The following is a 19578-nucleotide window of genomic DNA, read 5'->3' as shown; positions in this document are numbered from 1 at the left end:
TAAGGAAAAGGCGTTCCGTATTTCCTTTACGGGATACTTAAGGTTGGGATTGAGCAAAGCTGTCTCAGTGCTTAAAAACCACTCAAATGTGAAATATTCTCAATGGGCAATTCTTTCTTCAACGATGTGAGAGGGCAGGAGTCAGAGACAGAAGCAAGTTTCGCTATTTGCGAAAGACTCATCGATCGAATTATGTCATTTATGCATTATATTTGTTTTGGACAATATGTAATTCGTCCTTCATTTCATATTGCGAAAGAGTATATATTAAAATTGCAAACTGATAGTTCTTACGTAGAGTTGGATTCATCGCCATATCAGTGTGAACAGATGGTACAAATATTCTTCGGCGTGCAGTGCATTTAATATTAGTTTGTACTTGCTCGTTCATTTTTATATACACCCGTATGTTTTAACCTTTATGAGAACATAATAAGCGCGGTCGCTTGAATGGCAGCGCCTCGGGATGCGGGTATGGACGCCCGCCGTCCATGCGTCGACCCGTCGGATGGCGATGACCCCCGCGCCGGGCGACACCCTTGCCCTCGGGACGATCCACTCGATGCGACGCCGCAGGCACCATTGCCCGCGCCCGCACGAGTACTCGCACGCACTTTGGCTGCATCGCGCACCGTGGTGTGCAATCAAACGGTGGCCGTGTCGTCGTCGCCCGGCCACGCGCCACCGCAAGTCCAAGTCTGCACCTCGGGCGATTGATTGGCGGCGCAAGCCGTCGCGGACGCGGAGGATTTGGCACATCCAAATCCTTAAGTCAAAAACGACACAGCCATTTTCAAGAGATGTTTCTGTTAATATCTTACGTATATATTTAGTAGAGGGCGAAAATCGTGGCTAAAAGCGAATGCCCAAAAATGTCCAGTTGGTATCTCGATAGTCTTTTGGGAAAGGGACTGTCATCGCAGATTCCTTAGCTCTGGGTATTTAGCCTTTGACATAATGTGGATTAGTTGCCGAATTGGATCGCGGGCAGCGTAGAGGAGCTAGATTTGTGAAACGTTGTTATGTTAAACTTAGTTGCGTATCCAAAATATTAGAGGAGATAGGCTGGGAATCACTTAATGGAGCGAAGGTTAAATTACATATTGAAGCTCTTGCATAAATTGGAAGGAAGACTCTTTAGCAGTGTTGTTGAAAATGTATTATTACGGGGATCGAGATGGTGCGGGGGCTAACGTACTGGCTTCCCACCATGAGGACGCGGGTTCAAATCCCGGCGGTGTTGAATATTTTTCAGAGGTATCTCGATCCCTACTTGAGGTGCTTTGTGGAGGGCACTTTGAGTGAGTACGCCGTCCGTCGGATGGGACGTTAAACTGCGGACCCCTTGGCACCTTTCGTAAAGAGTAGGCTAATGCCGACGCCGGGTTTCTCTCCACCCTTCATCCTTTCCTATCCATCCCCTATGGCGCAAATGACCTTAGCTGTCGGTCGCCTCCCCTCAAAACTACTACTACTATGTATTATTACCCTCGTCGTACTACGGTGGGAGAGATCATGCTGGAAAAATTAGAGGGATGAACTGTGCAACGGATGGATTTAAGATGTCATTTTTTCCTCGAACGAGAAGGGATTATGATAACATTGCTTGACCGCGGTGGTGCCATGTTCGGGTAAAATTATTCTGGTGTGTATTCACCCCCTGCCACGCACCCTGGCGGTGGCTTGCAGGGTACATATAAGTAAATAAAATTTTAAAAAATTAAAAAACAATTTCTCTCCGGACGGGGATGAATAGGACCGTTCGTATCATTTTTCAAATAGTAAGTCTCTTAAGTCCATGGTCCTCCCTTCTCCGCGAATTCTCCTCAAATTTGGGCGACTTTGTAAATGTTACAAAGATTCGGCGGCATCCCTATTTCCCCCCACCCGAGTCCCCACAACAGCTCAAGTCCCGTGACAACCCTGCCCCCAAGACACCCCCCAACCCCCTGCTACCCTCATAATACCACCCTCCACCAACGCCCCCGCGTCGTCTGCTGATTACGCTTTCCCGCCACCGCGGGATGCTCCACTGTTTGGTGGTGTGTGTGCTCCGACGGCGCATGCGCAGTGTGCCCGCCTGGGGACACCGAGTTTTCCAGCCCACCCCCCCGGTGATTAGGGGACTCACTAGGCGGGGGTGGGGTGTATTTTCGCGGGTCGCGTGACGTGGGGCGCGCGGGGCCGGGGTGGGGGGATCCCTTTGGCTGTCGGGTGCATTGAAACGAGCGGTGATGTCACTCCGGCGACATATAGAAGGATATCTTCATTTTGGGTGTGTTTGTATTTTAATCTGCAGCCGTTCATCTTTTTTTATTTGAAATTAATACTTTTAAAAGCTAGGTATGGATAGCACCAACCCCAGTTATGGTTTCCCATTCACTTTCCCTCGCGATTGTCCGTGTCGAATGCCTCAACAGTTTGGTCAATACTTGCCGCACCATATTGAATCGATATAATAATATATATTGAGGTTAAGATTATATGTGGATTCCTTTTGTTGTAATTGGATGGCTTTTCATTGACTATTTCCTTCGACCAGTGGATTTGCAAGCTGCAGAATACATGATCCATTATGAAAGCAATGAGCATGATTTTATTGTGACGCGACTATTTATGGCAGCTGGGTAAAAGCGGTCGGAAAATGTGGCGGGGGGTCCGCCCTTCCAACGCCAGTTTGATCGGAGCAGTCTGGGCGGAAAGACGTGCCTCCGCGTGAAGTGTGTTTTTCGACTTTGTAACACGGGATGGAGCGTTCGCGCTCGATGACAATGCCCCCAGCCACACGTCCTTTATCGTTACCAACTCCCTGGGTCGGAGCACCCTGGTGGTCCCTTAGCCCCGTTAGAGTCCCGAATTGGCTCCGTGCGACTTCTTTTTGTTTCCTCCACTGAAGAGAAAGCTGAAATGAAAGCATCGGGAGACCGGGGAGAATATCCAAAAGCATGTTACAGCGTTCCTGAGAGACATTCCCGTCGAGAAGTATCAAAGTGCCTTCCAGGCGCGTGGCAGACACGCCTCCGTAAGTGTATTGATGCAAGGCGAGAGTATTTTGAAGAAATTTAAGCATTTGTACGAGTAAAATCAATAAATCTACTTTTCCCAGAGAATGCGCATTACTTTTACAGTGGACCATGCATATCATCCTAATGCAAAATGAATGGGCTATTACATTCCGCGTATTTATCATTAGCCCGGTTGAAATAGGGGATTGTGTTTACTGGTTTAGAATGCAATATTCTCCGTTTATATCGCAATGCCTTTGCGTCACCAATGTGGAGGCATTTAATTCAATCGCATTGCTGTGTTTGGAAGCGAATATCGAACATTCTTTCTTATCCTTCCTTCCCTTTGTTGTGGCGGATGGAAATCGACTTTGCTCTATCCGCATAGCTGTGGTCGTTCAGAAAAAGTATGATTGCGGTGCAAAACTTTAGTGTTGTTGTATTTTTTTGCTTTGCTCTTGATGGTGTAAATGTGGTCAAAATATATTGATTTGACAATATTAAATACAAGTAATTCGTCAGCGGCAGTCGTTGGCAGTTGAAACATGTTCAGCTCGCCCAAACCTCCTTCTGATGAAGAGAACCACATTCCGCCAAGTTGTTCCTTCAAATTGGGGAATGGGAAAAATTCACCCGGGGTGTTAGTTCTGGACTGTTAGAAGAAGCATTACGAGCACACTTCACCGTGACTTTCTCAATATATTCAGCAGCAGTATTTGCGATGGGTGGCCGTGCAGTATCGCAATGTAGCTCCCAGCCGGTTGTATTGAGATGTGTCATTTTGCGATTGGCATGGCACTTCAGAATTTTCAGTACTTAATGGTGGTGTGCTTCACTCACAGTTATATGCACTGGTTGAACGTGCTGCTACACCATTACCTACGCATGAGAAAATTATGTGACCATAACTCACTCAGCAGAAGCCACTTTGGCTATTTTTGGTGTTAGTGATGCCTTAGATTACCACACAGAGCTTTGCTCTTTTGTCTCAAGATCAAAATGATCGAGCCAAGTTTCATATGCAGCGGCAACCTTCGATGGAAACTCCCGGCATCCCTGTAACATCAACTTCAGCTGCGAACAAACCTGCACGCGAACGTCCCGTTGTCCGGAAGTGAAGTCTCGGAACCCTCCCCTCACAAACGTCTAAGAGGACGTAATTAAAGAGTATGGTGCAATTCTTCTATTGCCACTTAGTGAGTGACACTCAGAGGTATTGGAAGAATATTTATTAATACTTAAAATATTTCGGAAAGTCCTCTTCACATTATTCGACGATCTCTCAAAATGGTAGCTGCGGCGTTTATGTTTGCTTCCGTCATAGGAACGACTGGAACTCCGAAGACAATGTCATGTGAAATTGTTTTCTGTCTTTAAAAGTTTTAAACCGTCTTCTAGCTGTGCTGTAAGAAGGAATAGACCCTTCATAAGCTTCATGTTGCAATGAATAGGCCTCGGATGAAGATTAATCCCGGGGCGAAAGCACAATTACAATGCAGCGAATTGCTGTAGTCGATGGTTTTTGGCTCAAATTTGTGGAAGTTCATCTTCATTAAATGAAGAACACAATGTACTTATTTTTCCTCTGTTCTTCAAAAATACCTTGTGAACTTCATTTGATCATCGAATTGCTGATTTATTACGTCGATCACTGCCGTAACTGAACATGTTTCAACTCGCAGCGGCTGCCGCTGCAAGTTGAAACACGGGTCGAATTGGTGATTATCGATGCTACCCCTGATACTTACGTATTAAAATTGTGTGAAGTGATTGATCCGTGCTATTCTTCCCTGATTATTATCCACGTAGCTGCATAGGTATTTTCAACATTCTCATCACAGGGGAAGCGTATACTACTGCTCAGTGGTCACCAATCAGTAGGATTTTAAATTATCTTAAGGTGAAATTTTTAAATTAGAACTTAAGTTTAAACTGTCGGGCGATTGAGATTATAACATTGAATTTTCTCTTTGTTTACAGACAAGTCTTGGATCGCGTGCCGTAGGTTGCCGGCGCGAGGGTGAGTGCAGTTAGAAATTTAATTAGTTTTACAACAATACAACTTACATCTTTAATCAACATTACAATTGCTAAATCGTTTCCTTTACTCATTTTTAATGTCTTTATCTGATCCAAATATAACGTCAGCGTCTCCCTGTTCACTCGATTCGCGTCCATTATTAGGCATTGCGGTAGTTATAAGCTAGTCGATGATTTCAAAATAAACATTTTGTTAAATTTGAAATCATGCAGAGAGCAATCTAAACTTTGCTGTGTTAATCATGCGGAATTCAGGGAGCCTCAAGTGTCGAGGAATTCGTTTTCGCCGTATTGATTTCGTCTTTAAGTCATTCAAATGGCTATTATGACCACAAGTTGACGCAATGATTCATTGCCATTAGCGATGTAAAATGACCGGAAAATTGCTTTGCTGACAAGTATTTTCATTAGAATATGTCCTAGCTGCGCAGTTATTTACATTAAATTACATAGTACCCCGCAAGCCACCACTAGGGTGTGAGGCAAGGGGTGATTACACACCTGACAAAAAATACTCTTCCCCCTACCGGGAGAAGATTAAGTCGGAATGAAACGTCACGGTGAATTAATTGTACAACTTTGACAACCTTCACTTTTGAGAAATGTATAGAATGCGCGTATTAATATTTTGACTGCAATATAATGGGTTCATTATTTTTGTAGAACAATAGCCGAACAGTGGAATGACGCACTCGACCGAGGTTTCAAATTGCATCCGTCATGAATATTTGAAAACTCTTCATTTATTTTGTTTTTCGGTACTGAAAGGAGTGGTCTATCTATGGAGCGTATAATGGAAGGATAAATCTGTCGGAGCACCTTTAAATTACCCTACTCTGGCTCTATTTTGAATGTAAGTACGTCTGCATAAGTCCTGCAAAATGATCTGGCCAACCTCCAATTTGTTTGAATTGTTTAACCCTTTAAAACTAATCATGAAGTTGTGCATTCTGTCCATCTCATACATTACCGTGGATGATTGTTGTAATGCCACTCCACCATCCTGTCGTTTCTTAAACCGGTCGATGACTTAATGAAAGTTGCAGTTATTTCAAGGGATGCACGAAACATCTTTCTGCCTCTTCCGTAATAGTTGAAAACCGTTTATTTCGAAGAATGCTTCTTGTTATCAGTCATTCAGCATTCCCGTAATGTTTTAGGAGCGTCTAAATATTTCACCAAGAAAGAGGGAGGGTTATTTTATGAATTATCTGTAAGTTCGACTCGGTGTGCTTGTCTTGTTGTTTACACGGAGCGAAAACTGGAGCCACGCTCCTGGCGTCCCCCCGCCGTCAAGATGGGCGAGCATCACTATGCATAGTTCACGCTCACTGTGTACCGACCCGAAAGTTAACCGAAGGTTTGCTCCCACCCACTTTGTTTATTTCGGATCCATGTAGACTTTGGTTGGAAGTTGTGCATGTAGCATTTCAAGACCCAAATTAACGTTCGTAATTTATGCCTCTGAATAATTTACTGGCCTCAGAGAGTGGAGAGTGGAGTTGGTTAGAGTGGCGGAATCGTAAGGGTGCCTGCGAAGCTCAATTGCCTCCGACATAAGTTCGCTCCTATCCTCCGTGAGATGTGCGTTCTCCTGAAATGCTCCAGCCCTTGAATTCGCTCTTTATTCTTTTAATCTGTGTTAATTACCAGTAGGCTGAAATATGCCTCATCCGGATTCTCGTGAGACAATAATTTGCCGCGGTGTTTATTAGCAAGGCCCTGGCGTTCTCTTCCTCCCTACGCTGACATTTGGAATGCAATTTTCTCTTTCACTGAAACGTACGAGGTTGGTCCGGCAACTATCCTGCTGTCCAATATTTGAGAAAATAGTCTACCTAGAACAATGCGGTCCTAGTTCCCTTCGAAGTACTCCCCTTGGGGCCTCACTCACTCATCCCAGCGCCTCTTTCACTTTACAAAACAATCGGCAAAGTTTTTTTTTGGAATGTTAACCAGCTGCCTCGTCGCATTCTCTTTTATCTCGTCAACGTCAAGAAATTCGTGCTGCAGTTGTAGTTGGCCGCAAACCCGGGTTTTCTAAAGAGAGGTAATAACTGAAGATGAGCCTATGACCCTGAAACAAGCACCCGGTCTTCCAACAGCCGGAACTAGGACCTAATTGTTCTAGGTGGGCAATTTTTCTCAAAATATTACATGGCTGAATACCATCTGGACACACCTCGTGTGTTACGGGTTCACCCCAGTTTTGCTTATCAGAAAACCGAGGAGTGCGTAGTTTTATTTTCGGCCCGAAGGAATCGAACACTACCACCGCTTTTATTCCATAGCCTTAATGTTCTATGATTCGCAGTGGATACCGGCTAGAGTAGGTTTCCGATAGAATAAACCTACACTTCCAACCCTGCCGAACAAAGCAATAGACATGGTAGCTCCCTTTACATTATAATAAATAATGTTTAACTCCTCACACTTCCTTCTTCCGTTCACTCAGTCCAGCTTGGCTAATCTTTTCATCTCGGAAAGAGCGGTGCCCACTTGTCTACGAGTAACAAAAACTCTAGCAAACTTCTGTAGCAAATTGAACCGCTCGTGACTCAGTCCATGATTCTGATATTTTCATTGGGTATTTATGCATTTTTAATTAAGTCTTATTCTTCTTTTTCCTTAAGTTAGTTGATTGCCTGATTTGACTCTCGTTCCTTTGCGTGTCGCGTGGGACGTGGCCCTGGCTCACCAGCCGTAGTATGCGTGATCCAGGGCCATCATTGCTGGAGCGTTTAGCGATTTTAAGATCAACGAATTCAATAGTTTTCGCTGGAATTTCCTTTGAGCATTTAGCACGCTGCAACATTAGCGTCCTGAATATTCGGGTTAGATCGATGAAACCATTTTGATGACTCTGAAAATATTTTTTTTTCTATTTTGAGCGCCGTGCGAGATTAGTCGATGTAGACAGCTCATGATTCGTAATTGGTCGCTCAGCACTGCGCCGCCTCCCTCCCGATTGGACCGTTCCCCCAAAGATAGACATTTCCTCTGCGAAAACCTCTCCATTAATGAAGTCATTTTTGAGTTATTACAAGTCACAATTCAAGATATTTCAATCACTCTTTTGTAATATTTGGACTCCTTTTGAAGTTAAAAGGAAAACATGGGAGTTTTGAAGATGGCGAATTACATTTTTTTGACTCTGTAAGCCAAGACAGTTTATAAGGGCACTCACTGATTGACTAGGGTTCTGCTATAATTGTTCTGCTAGGTTTGTACAAATATTATCGGTAGCAATGTTTACCTGACGTGTGCGTGAAGTGCTGCATTCAGACCGTCGGTTAAGTGTGCGCATGATCGCAGATCGTATATTGGCATTGATAAAATGACAGTGCGCACTATTATCCTTGACCATTTGGCGATGCGAAAGATCTGAACTAAATTCGTCCCGAAAGCCTATGGACGGACGACCAAGAGCAGAGTCGAGTGTCTGCTTGCGAAGACCTCCTGCAATGACAACGCGACGATTCCCCAATCCCCTTACAGTTCCGACTTGGCATCAGCAGACTATTTCCTATTTCCAGGAAAAGTGAAATCCTCTCTAAAAGGACACATTCATGGGATCCTAAGCGCCGTCAAAGAGTCTTGCACGCGAGCCCATAAGGGCCTTCCGGAATCCAGCTCCCAGGGTGCCTACGAGTTGTGGAAAAGCCGCTCTGGCAAAAGTGTGTCGACCCTCAATGGATGCACGCTGAAGAGTTATGAGGCACTATGGCATTATATGAAACATATCTATTGTTCCGAAATTTTTACCGATACTTTTATGCACGAACCGAATAAAATAATAAATGCGTGTATTCAGGGTCACTCTCTCACCCTCTGGCTATGCCCTCTTCTCTTTTGTAAAACTTTACCTTTTAAATTGTGAGGTAACACGTGCTTCTTAACTCCTGCTAATATTTCCGGAGCAATATAACCGAGGATTCGTACGAGTGCGGGAGTGTAAAAGTCACCCTAGCGGTATAAGCGAGGAACCCAATGAATGTTAAATTACTCCCCTAGGTCATTATTTAGTCTCGTATACTCGCGCCAGAGCATCCTCGACCTATCTCTATCCCTCGAGCCCTCAACCACACCCTCAACCAAACCCTCCCAACCCACTCTACCGCATCAGGCACCCGCCTCGCGATCTTTCCATTCCTATTCATTCTTTTTTTCTGTCCGGCCCGAGACGAGAGCCCCCAAACCTCACCGCCTTCCCCCTCGCGTTCTCTTTCACGGGTCGACGCCGGCGACGCCACCTTCTGGAGTACAGCGCGCTCCGGTAGACGCCGCACCACTGGGGCTCCAGCGGAGGGGAGGGCTTTTTTTATTCATGGGGGGAGGGTCTTGGCGGCGAGAGTGGGCACTGCCGTTTGGCAGGTGGCCAGGTCTTCCCCCCCCTTCCCCCTCTTTCCCTCCTTTCCCCTTCTCTCCCTCTTTTTCTGTCTTTGATCCTGTTAGCAAGCAGCCCAAGTATTCCATTTTTTCGTCCCCCGCAGCCGCTAATAGGGGTGCACCAGCGGATCTTAAACTCTACTCGGGATACTCTCGGGCCCGTGCCTTCCTCCCACGCCACCACACGGCGCTGATATCCACGAAGTTAACGGCCCGCTGCGCATGAGAGGACGGAGGATTTTTTTTAATGCGACGTCCGCGGGATGGAGTGTTTGTTATGATCTCCTGTGGCCGGCGCGGGGAAAGTCCCACTTTCATATTGTATCCGGTGGGTTGTTTGCGTGGACTATGGCTTCTCGTGCCCGTTAATCAAGTTTAAGATTTGGTTCCCTCGTTCACGTCCCGGGGTTTAAACTTCGATCACTCTAAGGCAAATCATCGCGGGGTCCCGCATTGATTTTGGAATTCTTCGCTCATGCACCTCTTGAGAAGGGCCATCCACTCGGTCTATCATATGGTGAAACAAAAATGTTTCTCGTCTCTTCGGAGGCAACATCTTTGAGTTAAGCTGGTCAATGGGAATATTATTCGGGATTAATCAAAACCGTTGGCGTAATTCATTTTTTCACATTAATTATTCACGTTTCAATGGAATTTTAGATTTTCTAAATGACTCATAATTTCCCTACAGGTTATGACTGCTGGATTCTTTCCCCGAGAGAGAAATTTAAAAGATTTTTTTACTAATTACAGCCAGGAGGCCCGACCTTTAGAAAACATGGAGCTTTTTTGGGCGTGCAATATTCCTATCAAAATTTGATTTCGCGAGTGGATAGGGAAGAAGAACCTTTGTGCCCGCGATTGTAGTCGAGTCGTACAATCGCTTGCTAAGCAAATACACGTGAAAACTCCGAAGTGCCCCTCAATCTCCGAAACCGTTTGCCTGCTTGCCGTAGTATACGCAATGAGCATCATCTCCGGTGAACGCGTCATGAAAACATAAGCTTTAATTAATACAAAGAACTGCGGGAATGCGGCATTCAACAAACCTATACCATGAACGATACCACAAATCGATGCTCCTAATGCAATGACGTTTTTTTTCTAAGCGGAGGGACGTATCCTACGGAACATGTGTTGGGTCTATTCGAGTCTCGTAATCCTTTGACCCCCTCGAGTCCCCCGCATGCAAATGGCTCCATGTAAACCCGATGGCTCCTCGCATTCAGGTGAGGAGGAGGGGGGTAGGAATCGTTTCCTTTCGGGAAACGCCCCCCTCTCCCCACCCGGGGTCTTGAAAGGCTTTCTTCACCGCTCACCCTGTCGCGTCTCGTGTTTCTGCTTCCCATCTCCATCGCGCCCCCCCCCCCCCCCGTGTGCCTCCCCCCTTCCTGCTTGCCCGAGCTCCCACTTCCTGTTTGTCACCATCTCGCGCTACTTGTACGGGTTTCATTAAGTTCCCTGTTGCAATTACATCGGCGGGCGGGACGCCGGGTCAGTTTCTCTCGCTCGAGGAGGGGAGGCCGTACTGCCGCCGATGGGGTGGAACGGGGGGGGGGGGGGCGGGGGTGTTACGAACTGTGTTAGGCGTGACGACGCATCGAGGGTACGCTGGATTTTATTCTGCACGAAACAAGGCAACGGTGATAATTCCAGGGTGGCGCTTATATAAGGAAAAGGATTAAAAGAAAACTTAGGTAAACTACGTAGAAGGCGACGGGGGAAAATGTCAAATGACTGGGTGGCGTACTTAATGGGATGAAAAGGAATGTTTACATTTTGAGATTCTTTGGGATTTATGTTGATCAGGCAGAAGGTAAGCCGCCTGTTTACAGCCACAATACACTTATAGCATTAGAAAAACTGGGAGCGATTATTGGAAGAAAACAATTAAATCAGAGGCCACCATTTGCTCATTATGGGCGAGGCTGACAACAACCTTGCGTCCACTCTCCTTCTTAAAATGTCTCGCTTATTCGACAATGTTGAATACGTGGTTAAAATTATATGTCTATCGATTTCCACAACAAGAGGTCTAAATGCTAACTTTTTCTTGTGTTTGAATTGCTATAGTTAATGACTCAAGTAAGGTTAAACTCGGTGTTTCCATGTAGTACTATGGCGGTATTTAAATACAAATATGTAATGGTACTTATGTTATGGATCTTTGTACTTTCGATTGATCCGTGGAATTGTTTTTTTTTTGCCGATACCAGAATTAAAAACGGTCTCTGTCCGAAATTCTTTGCCAACAATTCAAATCGTGGTGGATTTTTTTAAGGACTCTTCGCTGTAGAGAGGAAGCCGTTTGGAGAAAATGTGCTGTTGCAAATTCCGGTTTGTGGAGAATTTAACCCACCGAGAGGTAAACCCACATTTAATTAGACGCTATCGGAATTTAATTAACTAAGAATATATTGAAACCATACATAGTGGTTTAATTTATGTTACTCTTCTAAAAGTTTGCACTCCAGGGTTTATTAATATACGTTTATAATTGAGTCCATTGAAATTGATTGGGGCGCCATTGTCACAGTGTTCAAATTCAATGTATTAAATACGAGGGTCATCCGGAAAGTAGTACCCGTTCGTGAAATAAAGACACAAAAGTAAATATTAACAAACATAAAAAATTTTATTTGAAAGAGGATACTTTAAACTACTTCTCAACATAATCTCCAAGCAAATTAAGGCATTTGTCATAACGTGTGACAAGTTTCTGTATTCCTGCTGCATAGTCCTTCGCCGCCAGCTCATTGAGATACGCGAGGGACCCATCTTGCACAAATTTTTGCATAATGCAGATGGTGTTTAACAATTTCATGAACAATTGTTCGAGAAACATTGGGAAAATGCTCACAGATGTCATCAATTGTGACGCGCCGATCGTTCCTCACGAATTCGTCAACTGAGCTCACCAGTTGGTCTGTAATGACAGACGGTCTCCCCGAACGCTCATCGTCGTGTGTGTTCCCCCTCCCCATGTTGAAGTTGCGACACCACCGCCGAACAGACGACTCGTCCATTACATTGTCTCCATACACCTCCTTTAATTGGCGATGAATATCACATGGGCGAACGTTTCTTGCATTGAGGAATTTAATCACTGCCCTCACTTCACAACTGGCGGCGTTCTCAATTTTTTTAAACATTGTAAACAATCACAGAAACAACACAGGCAATGCTAGCGTCACGCAACTTGGCTCAGAGAAGGCAGACAAGCCACTGAAGCTATCTGACCTCGTCCAGCGGCTACTCGCGTCGTCAGCACTTCATGCGGCACGAACGGGTACTACTTTCCGGATGACCCTCGTATGTCGGCTATCTATGATGCCTTAGATATATATGCCAGCTGTATTGAGGTTTTGTAAATTAATAGTTATGTTCATTATATTTTAGAGAAGTTGCTCGAAGTGAATTTTAGGAAATGCATCCTCGGAAATACATTAGGAATTAATTTTGGAAATTAATGAAGATTTGTGGAGAAAAATTAGGGTAGTAAATTTTCATTGCAGCTTTTAATAAATGGGATGAAGATACTTCATTTACTCCTCTTCCCATGGCTCTGATGTAAATTAAATATGCATCGAATATGTTGAAGTAGCCATTGGAAAATAGTTGACCATGTGTACTGCCTTCTCCATTGCTCACCCGTCAAACGGTTGTGGAGTATGCACTGACTTTTGTTTAAGGGAGAAGTAAGAGGTTGTTGCAATCCATTCTTGTGGTCTTTCTGTCCATTTTCTTCTCCTGGTATATTCTTACGAGTAACGTAGTCATTAGACCGCTCTCCACATTATTTCTTACTTCATTCGGCCTAAAACACAAGATCGTGTCTTTTATGTCACATTTGCATTTCTTATTTCGCGGGTATTGGACAATTCTATAAAATTTCATTAATAAGGATGTCTTGACTTCTATTATGACAATATGACGGAAAAGAATTGAAATTTTTCGCTAATATTGGAGGATAATAATTACTACTGGTAACCTTACGGTTCGGGTTGAGTATAAATGAACACGGCCAATGGTACATTAATTCACCTATCCTATCGGAACACAACCATACATTCTACTCTAAAACAAGCACCTCTTCATCTCCGCATACTTCCTTCCTCCCTTCATCCCTTCCAACATCCCATTCCTCTTCCTTGCGTTTCCTCGTTTGCCTAACATTCTCCCCTTTAACACAGTCTTCGATATCCCACTTCCGATTAATATGCCCTTCATTCACTTGTCCTTCCTCCTTATGATTTCTTCCAACAATCCCCTCTCCTCACTTGTTTTTCTTTTGGCCCATTTCACCGTCTCCATTCTTCTCCACACTCACATTTCAAAGCCTCCAATCTACGTCTACCCTCCTGCTTCAATGACCACGTTTCTTCGCCGTTCAAATGCACGATTCATGAAAAAGTTTTAACGAGGCTTTTCTTCATCCAACTTCATCCAACTTCCTCATCCAACTTTCCTGCTATCAAGTCCTTCCTCGTGAAACTTTCTTTGCTTGACGCCATTCTCCTTATTGCTCGTATGTCTCTACTACTTTGACCATTTTGGTCCAAAACACTTCCGAGATACGTAAACCGTTCCAACTTCTCTGGTTTATTAGCTTGTATTTTTTATTCAAATTTTATACCGTGTACCTCGCCTTAATTTTGGCGTGCAATCCTAAATAGAGATGAAATTAGCACTGCGGATGTCCAAAATCTACCAACGTCTTCGGCAAATCGTTCTGCTGTTTTCGCTCGAGGATCTCAGGTCCTTATGGGCTCGCAGCGGATCGTATTGGAATATTTCGATTGGCCTCAGTCGATGTTTTTCTTCGAGAAACCATTTTTCCCTGGGGAGTCTACTGGATGGGCAACGTACGTGCATTTGTGATAACATGGACATTGCTCATTAGCTCTCTAGAAATTCACCAAGTGCGTGTATTTGACAGCCATCGGGGTATTTAAAAAAGAATATAACCGCTCCCACTTCTCTTTTATTTAACCCTTTGAAGACGTTTACCAAAATAGAACTAACTCTTTTGGCTCTGCCATTCTATCTATTTGGCTCGCGTCAACTCCACCCCTTCCCAATTCCGAGCTCTTGTTTTCAATCTGCGTGCTGCCAGTCGTCTTTTCCTTCCACTGTCACATTTCCTGGCTTTAAGTTTCGACAGTTAATTATCCGTGTTGCTTTGCGCTTTGCCGTGGTAATGGTTTGATTTAGTAGGCGTTAATAGTTGATATTTGAGAAAGAATATACGAGTTTGTTCAATTCCCTCTCTTTCCCACGATTACAAATACATTTTTACAAAATAAAAAAATATTGTCACCTTCCCGTAACCCTGACATGCATACTGAAATTTCGGAGCACCTATAAATATATTTCATGATATGTGTGTGTATATGTATATATATATATACTACATATATATATAATATATATAATATATATATATATATAATATAATATATATATAATATATATTATATATATATATATATATATTATGTATTATATATTGTATATACATAATGTATTATGTATATATATATATATAATATATATATATATATATATATATATATATATATATATATATATATATATATATATAAATATATATATATATATATATATATATATATATATATATATATATAACCATAAACACAGTAATCAACCCGAACGTCGGTTTAGTAGGTGATGGTAGAGTTCACCCAGTACTAAGCCCGACGGCGTGTGAAATTCACACATCAGGGTAGGGGGGCCAGTTCCTTTCCCTGAGCCAGTTCTGGTTTCCCACGAAGACCTGGTACCCGAATAATCACATTGCTTGGGTGGAGCCGCAGGTGCCCAGAGTGCCTTGCCCGGGAATCGAACTCAGGACCCTCCGGTCAGTAGTCCAACGCTCTGTCCCCTGGACTACCGCGACCTACATGTATATGTATATATATACATATATATATATATATATATATATATATACATATATATATATATATTTTTTTTTTAAGGTAAGTTTTTGGATGGACACAACCACCAAACAAACATTTTATTACTCCTAACAAAACACAAAACACAACATCCTACTCTACATCAGATCCCTCTTCATCTTTGAGTGCTTTCTTCCTCCCTTCATCCCGTCCAACATCCCTATCCTGTTCCTTCCCTTTCCTTTTTTGCCCAACATTCTCCCCTCTATCACAGTCTTCAACATCCCACTGCCGGTCAACACCCCCTTCATCATATATATATATATACTAATTCACTACCGAATTCACCTGATTTGGCTCCCTGTGACTTCTTTCTGTTCAATCGAGTTAAAAAACCATTACGGGGAACGCGTTTTAGCAGCCGAGAGGAAGTAATGGAAAAATCGCAGGAAGCACTGATGGACATACCGAAAACCGAATATAAAAAAATGTTTCGAGGATTGGATCAAGCGCTGGCATAAGTGTGTTGCAGTCGATGGGGATTACTTTGAAGGGGACAATATAGATTTAGATGAATAAACTTGTATTTTTAATTTTCTGAATAAATTCCGGGAAATTTTTGATCAAGGTAGTATATATATATATATATATATATATATATATATATATATATATATATATATATATATATATATATATATGCCGTAGAATTAATTAATTACACTCTCCTTCAAACATGACACTTTCGTTTATCTTAAATTCCAGGATGGCGAAACTCTCTCCTTGACTTACATTCCCCCCCAGTTTCGATTCTTGGACATTATTTCCATGCACGCCTGTAAAATTGTCCTTTGATTTATTAATTTTTCCTGTGCAACCTTAATATTTCTCCACTTTTGCTTCAGCACATCGAGAATGTTTCCAAATATGTGACCCTGTTTACGGTCTCTTCATTGCCTATGAGCTTCGATTTAAAAACACGCTCAGTATTGAATTTTTTTAATGGCTACAGTGCCAATGTTTGTATTTACCTTATTTTAATCGTTACGCTTTTCGGTGGGATTTAAATAAATAAATAAGACGAGTAGAACATTCCATATTAAGACGTCCCGTCAATGGCTTCCGAGTTCCTTGACGAGGCTTAGATTTTCCGTATTCGCGTAAGAGTTAAGAGATTGCGAGTTGGTGAACTCCTTGAGGAAGGGATATCATTGATCGTAGGAAATGGATGCGGATAATACTGGCGCTGGCTACTGGCGACTACTGCAGCAGGCACGGGAAGAAATCTCTTGCTTTGATGATCTGGCGGGGGGAGACGACGCACAATGACAGAGCTGACATGGTATCTCGATCAGTTTTATCTTTTTTCACTTCAGAGAGGAGAAAAAGAATTATTTTTCATAACTGTTACTTCGTGCCTACTTTTAAGGTTTTCAAGCATTTGCCATTATTCGCATTCATTAGCATTAAATCATTTAGGCGTGAATGTAAAAGGTATACATGATGGGATTGTTAAATGACACTATTTAATGGCGACTATTTAATGACACTGTGATATGTTTTAAGAATGACTACTGTTTGTTATATCATGTCATTGCCACCCGGCTTATCGCCTAACAGCAATGTATCCCAAATAAATAAATAAATTATTGGTCGTTAAATTGTGTACAACGTTTAATGGATTTTCACATTCTAGATCCGTGTGCTGATTTACGTTCGTGTTTTATGCAAGTATTACGTGGCTATGCAATTATTTTTGTCATTAGTTCTTTCACAAGGATGTTTAAAATATCTTTTTTGATTAAGTTAGCATCACATGGTGACAATTAATCTGTACACTGTACGAGTTATTCGCATAAAGAGTTGAAAATAAATTTCAACTGCATAGGACATCGGGAAAGGTAAAGGAAGAAATGAATCGGTCGATCACCTCCGGCGTACTTTTAATATCTAGGTTTAAATAAAGGACAATGCTTTGAGATGAATGATTGGCGAGGTTATTTGTGACCCGCGTACTTGAAATATCGGGTGCAGGTAAACCAATTAAGAGTAAATTAAGGCCGTCAATTGACTAAATTCGCATTGCGTGGTTTCAGGCGTGATATGGTGGAATTCGAATATGAGAATGACCTAAAGGTAACATTTGTCCTCTAGATATTAATTGACTACACGACCCGTTTCGATGCAATACATCTTCTTCAGGCGATGAACGAAATCGAAACCAATCGTGTAGTAAATTGGCGGACAATTTTTACCATGTGGTCATAATGGATAGTTTCATTCTCCATCCTGAAAAAACTTCCACTCTCTCAAGATATCACCCTGTTAAGCCTCCACTCTGTGTTGGAACCGGTGGAGGACGCTTCCAGCCAAGTTTCCCTCATGCCCCCGTGTGTGTGTGTGCAACGAAACTGGATCTTAAGATCAGCTGTAGAATGATGACATCTTTCCACTTGATGCGAGAGACCCTGTCTCTCGACTTGAACGAAATGTGAAGAACCAGGGACAGATGCCTCCGATGTCCTCTGTCACTTTATGGTGTTTCTTGTGACCTCTCGAACTCCTCTACTTAAAAGAGGAATAGGAGAATCAACATGGGGTGAAAAGGATCGATATGATTCGGCCTCGGTGTGTGATAAATATCCGGCCACCGAAGGGTGCGGTTGACGCGGATTGGGCACTCCCAATGCCCGCATTCCTCGCCTTGGCACTGAGGCCTCACGCGGTTGCATTCATTGCCCCCCGCCATACACCCTCGTCTCCGTGTTTCATCACATTTCATCGGGCACCTTACAGTCTTGACGGTATTCAATTATCATAGTGGGTAATCCTCATTCTCACTCGGGTAGGTAATTGCAATAATATCGATTGAAGTTACACGTGACATTATTCAAGTTGAACGCAGCATTTTTTCAATGGCTTTATTTGCACACATTGCGATGATTTTCCCACTAAAAGCACTACGGCGTGGATACATGGCATATTCACATGGAAATACATCCGCAACTTAGCAAAAGAGTGGTAAAGGGGGCCCAACGGGGTACATGGAAACCCGTGGGCCGATTTTGGTTTGTTATCGAGATGCCCTCCTCATGCTGAGTCGTAGTGTCTCTGAAATAATTTTTTATTTCAGATGATAGTGAATGTTAGGGAATGAGAGAGTCATTAATCAGTCGATCCGTCATTATCCTCTCTTATTTCTCTTTGGGCTGTCATTTGAATCAACGAAATCTGCCATCATCGCGAGCAATGTGAAAAGCGTACTGGAATCGATATATCTATTTAGGTAAAATTGTTTATATTCCGTAACGATTAACAATATATCGTATATAAATCGTCCCCAGTAGACTTCATGTAATAAAGCTTAGTGTAGACCGTTTCCTGTATTCTTTTAGCTTCATCGTTATTGTATTATCTTACCTTAAGAAATGCAATGCATGGATGAAATTGTTTATAATTGAAGTTTAAACTTATAGAATTATTTTTTTTTAATCTTTGCCTCACCAAGTGACAATTCAAATTAAATATTATCATAGTCGTCATACTCGCCGAGTCATGTGTCGTATTTTTTTAATCCTTCTACTTCGTTAGGTTTCAATTTCATTGGAGAAGTTGATGGGCAGGATCATATAATTCGGCAATGGCTACAAAATATGAACGAATCATGTACAAAATTGAAATTACTGTATTTCAATACGCGTGTTCAATAATAACATTGCATTGCTTCTGAATAGCGCAGAACATGCGGCAATTATGGTTTGAATTTCTTTGATCGGGAAATACGTGCGTACTTTTGGGCGTTTTACATCTCTCTACTGCTCATCGCCATGTTGCGGTGACTGAAATGAGTGTTCCACCTGCGCCGCTCGCACCGCGGGACTCTTCCCGCTCCTCCTCGGAGGACTAAGACGCCGCACCAAGCGCCCTCTTCGTCACCCACTGCACCCTCCCCCCCCCCTCCACCCACTGCGTCCCCGCCAGGACGTCATCAAGAAAAAGCCGACCGCGAGTCTCTTCCGCCTTCACTCACGCCTCCCTTCGCCATTGACTCGCCCATCCAAGGATGGCTCCGGAATTTGTTTGCCCTCGACGAAAGAGCGAGGAGCGGGGGTGTGCGGGGAGGGGGGGTTTGTGGGTATCCTCCCGCTGATGGTCAACCTCCCGCCCCCGACGAGCCCCCAGATGGGCTCTGCGATAAATCGCCTCGACCGCTGCTTCTC

General features: G+C 43.1%; 1 protein-coding gene across 2 annotated transcripts in view; it reads left to right on the top strand.

The window, feature by feature from the left end:
- The window catches only part of LOC139694682 (protein FAM13A), a 332141-nt gene that overhangs the window by 92568 nt on the left and 219995 nt on the right, over positions 1-19578 (top strand). For both annotated transcript variants that reach the window (XM_071593185.1, XM_071593184.1), the window contains exon 2: positions 4986-5025. The gene's annotated coding sequence lies outside the window, so the exon portion shown is untranslated. The remainder of the gene's footprint in view (positions 1-4985; positions 5026-19578) is intronic.

Source organism: Hetaerina americana, unplaced genomic scaffold, assembly GCF_022747635.1.
Source record: "Hetaerina americana unplaced genomic scaffold, ioHetAmer1.1.p SCAF_52, whole genome shotgun sequence".
Classification (NCBI taxonomy): Eukaryota; Metazoa; Arthropoda; class Insecta; order Odonata; family Calopterygidae; genus Hetaerina; species Hetaerina americana.
The sequence above is the reverse complement of the archived record's forward strand: the minus strand, read 5'-3'. Positions and strand labels throughout refer to the sequence as shown.